The sequence below is a fragment of the Sinocyclocheilus anshuiensis genome, unplaced genomic scaffold (genome assembly GCF_001515605.1).
Source record: "Sinocyclocheilus anshuiensis isolate Anshui unplaced genomic scaffold, SAMN03320099.WGS_v1.1 scaffold881, whole genome shotgun sequence".
In the NCBI taxonomy this organism is placed as follows: domain Eukaryota; kingdom Metazoa; phylum Chordata; class Actinopteri; order Cypriniformes; family Cyprinidae; genus Sinocyclocheilus; species Sinocyclocheilus anshuiensis.
This window is the reverse complement of record NW_015558695.1, coordinates 504320-508996: the sequence shown is the minus strand read 5'-3', so window position 1 is coordinate 508996 and position 4677 is coordinate 504320. Positions and strand designations below refer to the sequence as shown.

The 4677-nt window shown below is 52.8% G+C and overlaps 1 pseudogene; it reads right to left on the bottom strand.

Moving 5' to 3' along the window:
- The window catches only part of LOC107681364 (Usher syndrome type-1G protein homolog pseudogene), an 8089-nt pseudogene extending 7589 nt beyond the window's left edge, over positions 1–500 (bottom strand).
- Between the last annotated feature and the right edge of the window lie 4177 nt (positions 501–4677).

Below are 4677 nucleotides of genomic sequence, written 5' to 3'. Positions count from 1 at the left end.
ATTATATTATATTATATTATATTATATTATATTATATTATATTATATTATATTATATTATATTATATTATATTATATTATATTATATTATATTATATTATATTATATTATATTATATTATATTATATTAAAATCACCCAAGATCAGTTGGGCAGACAGCAGTGTAAAAATGACTTAGAAATGTGAAGTGAGTTCTATGAAAAGCTCCATCACTTGGTTTCCACTTGGTTTGATATTATCATTCACCACTGGTTGTAATATGATACGGCTGTTGTAAACATATACATATGAGTGCAAACATACAACCCTAAGCTATAACCATCGTAATGTCAAATTCGTGGCTAGAGGCAAATGTCTTGGTACATTCCAGGAATCTGTGAGATAACCGTCTGCCTTAGATATACATCTCTCCCCCTCTCTTCATCTGACCGTCTCTCTCTCACCCTCCCGCATGACACTAAGTCACACAGACGCTGCCTCTTCCTGCGTGATTGTGGCCATCTTGTCATCCTCTGGAGGAATAATATGTCACCTTTCATTTATGTCCTGCCATACACGCAAACACATGCATGAACACAAATGTATCCATTACCCTGTGCTCGGCAAACAGCATGTCTTTATTTTCCCCTTGGAAATAAGGCGTAATTGCTTTAAAGCATGCAGAATTCACAGAAAAAATTTGCATGTTACCTTACAAAACCTTAACAGTTACTGTGGTTTATAAATGGTATAAATGCACCAATATGAAAATTCTGACCAGTTCCAGTAACCTGATCATTGTTCCCTTTCAGTCGGTCACTCCGAGTCACGTCGGTGACCGACGAATTGGGATCTCGCTTAGAGAGACCAATCCACTTCGAGTGTAAACTAAACGAGCCAATGCACATTGGCATATGATGATTGCATCCAGCTGCCGCTGATCGCAGCGCGAGTATAACTAGGCAGCAGGTGCAACGCATTCTCAGCTTTTCGCTTCGGAGCCGAGCGGTCATATCGTTCTACTTCTGCTATGATGAAACATCTCGGTTACGTATGTAACCCTAGTTCCCTGAAGGAGGGAATGGAGACGTCACGTCTGTGACCTACGAATTGGGATCCCGCTTAGAGAGACCAATCTACTTCGAGTGTAAACTAAACGAGCCAATGAACAATGGCATGCGATAATTGCATCCAGCTGCCACTGATCACAGCGTGAGCATAAAAAGGCAGCCGGTGCAACGCATACCAGGTTTTCGCTGAGGAGCCGAGCGGTCATATCGTTCTACTTCTACTTTGATGAAACTCAACAAGTTCAACTCGTGTTGGCGGAATGGCGCTTCTGCGGCGGTGGTTTTTTCCCGTGTCGAGTGGGTTGCACACATTAGGCTGCACTACCCCCTGTTTGTGTTGCAAGCGACCATCTCCCCTGTGTGCTTCAGCACATTAAAAGAGCAATTTTTAAAAGAGCATTCATGTTTTTAAAGATGCGTCTTTTTAAAGATGACATTCCACCCGTGCGTTTCTGGATGCAGTCGTTACCTGGCGCCGGGCGATGGTCACGATCGCTGCCTCACGTGTCTGGGCATTAAGCACGCTGAGGCAGCGTTTGTGGACGAGTCATGCTCTCATTGCGGGAGGATGACCGTCGTGGAGTTGCGGACCAGGCTCCGTTTCCTGAAAAGGGTCGGGGTTCCAGTGCCTCTGCCTAGATCTAGCATTCCTCCTGGCAAGAGTGGGCAGGCGCTTAAGTCTTACAGTGAAGGTAAGGAATTCCCCTCCGAGGAACCAACCTCCGAGGGCTCCTCCTTCCACCGGCACTCCGCAGCCAGTGGAGCTGCCCAAGGAACGGGCTGGACCCTCTCGTGGGGTACCACTCGTATCCTTTGGTGCTCCCCTGATGATCAGGTGTCGAATGCTGCATCGGAGGGTGAGCCAGACCTTTCGGGAGATGATGATCCGGCAGCGCTGCCGCCTTCTGGGCGGAAATGGCCTCCACCGCGTCCCGAACCCTCGAGGCTGGACGATTGGTTTCTCAGGGTGACTTGCGCTGGTTCTCAGGGCCCCACCCCGGTGCCTTTGTTTCCGGAGGTGCATGATAAGCTCACTGGGTCGTGGACCTTTCACTGCCAAAAACTGCCCCGGTGGCTCATCCTCCCTCACCACTCTTGACGGTGGGGCAGCGTGCGGGTATACGGAAGTCCCTCCGGTGGAGCAGTCGGTAGCGATGCAATTGTGTCAAAAAACCGCTGCCACTTGGCGGGGCAAGCCGTCACTTCCCTCCCGGGCCTCTAGGTACTCGTCGGTTCTGATCGGCAGTGCTTATGCGGCCTGTGGAGAAGCTGCCTCCGCCTTACATGCCATGGCGTTATTGCAAGTTCATCAGGCCAAGTGCCCGCCCACCCGTCCAGTCCCCCGCCAAATCTGGTGGCAAGCGGAGGAGCAAGAGGCCCTGAGACGGGAGATGGTGAATGCACCACTCCCTCCCCCGGAGGAGGGCCGGGTGGAGAATCTTTTGTTTTATTTTTCCCCACCACTGACTTCACGGTCAGTGGTACCCAAAACCTCGACAAAAGAGCAGTTTCTTTTATCTCTGGGTCCCCAGAGGGGACGGGCCCGCCTCAGATCACACTCACCCTCCTCTCTCACCAGTGAGCAGCAGTGGGCGGTTCGAGAGTGCTATCAAATGTACTACTCACGCACCTGCTGCCCGAACGCAGGTAAGTGTTGCACACACTCAGACCCCGCTTCGGCTACGAGATGCCCGGGCCGGGTCCCTGCATTCCTCTTCGCTGCCCCACTGCGGGTACGTCGGTGGTTCCGTTGGTGCCACTTCTGCGGTATCTGGGAGCCTGGCTAGCACTCCCCAGTCCATCTCGCTGGCTCCTTCAGACCATGAATATGTTCAAGAGCAGGTTTCAGTTTCAAGCAGTTTCAGAGGCTCCTGGGGCATATGGCAGCTGCAGCAGCAGTTACGCCGCTGGGGCTGCTTTATATGAGACTGCTTCAACACTGGCTCCATGGCCGAGTCCCGAGGTGGGCATGGAAATGCGGCACTCACCGGGTCCGGGTCACACGAGCCTGCCGCCAAACCTTCACCCTGTGGTCAGACCTTGTAGACCATCAGACTCGGCTATGCGATTCAGTTCGCCCGGCGTCCTCCCAAGTTCAGGTGCATCCACTTCACTTCAGTGAAGGCTGCAGATGCCCCTGTCTTACGTGCAGAGATTGCAGTCCTACTGGCGAAGGATGTGATAGAGCCGGCCCCTCCAGCCGATATGAAGACGGGGTTTTACAGCCCTTACTTCATTGTACCCAAGAAAGGCGGTGGGTTACGACCACGGGCTTCATGGCCGAGTCCCGAGGTGGGCGTGGCAGCGCGGCACTCACCGGGTCCAAGTTACACCGGCCTGTAGCCAAACCTTCACCCCGTGGTCAGACCTTCCGTTCCTCAGGGCAGAAGTACCCCTAGAACAGGTCTCCAGACATGCTGTGGTTTACACGGATGCCTCCACCACCGGCTGGGGGGGCACGTACGACGGGCATTCAGTGTCAGGGGTTTGGACGCACTGCAACTGCACTGGCACATCAACTGCCTAGAGTTTTTAGCAGTACGCCTTGCCTTGAACCGTCTCAGAAGGCGCTTACGAGGCAAACACGTGTTGGTCCGCACGGAGAACACTGCGACCGTTGCGTACATCAACCGACAAGGTGGTCTACACTCCCTGTGGCACCCGTGTCCAGACCTCTGGAAACTTCATGTCTGGTCCCTGGACGGGACGTAGAGGTTCTAAGTGACCTACCTCAAGAGGTAGCCGGCACCTCAGCCTGTTGGGCCTTCGGGTCAACTGGGAAAAGAGCAAACTCTCCCCGACGCAGAGGATCTCTTTTTTTGGTATGGAGTTGGATTCGGACGAACAGACAGCACGCCTCATGCAGGAATGTGCTCAGTCGGTGTTGAACTGCATGAATATGTTCAAGAGCAGGTTTCAGTTTCAAGCAGTTTCAGAGGCTCCTGGGGCATATGGCAGCTGCAGCAGCAGTTACGCCGCTGGGGCTGCTTTATATGAGACTGCTTCAACACTGGCTCCATGGCCGAGTCCCGAGGTGGGCATGGAAATGCGGCACTCACCGGGTCCGGGTCACACGAGCCTGCCGCCAAACCTTCACCCTGTGGTCAGACCTTGTGTTTCTTCGGGCAGGAGTGCCCCTAGAACAGGTCTCCAGGCATGCTGTGGTTTACACGGATGCCTCCACCACCGGCTGGGGGGGCACGTACGACGGGCATTCAGTGTCAGGGGTTTGGACGCACTGCAACTGCACTGGCACATCAACTGCCTAGAGTTTTTAGCAGTACGCCTTGCCTTGAACCGTCTCAGAAGGCGCTTACGAGGCAAACACGTGTTGGTCCGCACGGAGAACACTGCGACCGTTGCGTACATCAACCGACAAGGTGGTCTACACTCCCTGTGGCACCCGTGTCCAGACCTCTGGAAACTTCATGTCTGGTCCCTGGACGGGACGTAGAGGTTCTAGGTGACCTACCCTAGGATGTAGTTAACACTATCACTTTGGCTAGAGCACCGTCTACGAGACACGCTCACGCCTTGAAGTGGAACCTGTTCGTCGAGTGGTGTTCTTCTCACCGAGAAAACCCCCGAAGGTGCCCGATCAGAGTCATGCTGTCCTTTTTGTAGCAGGG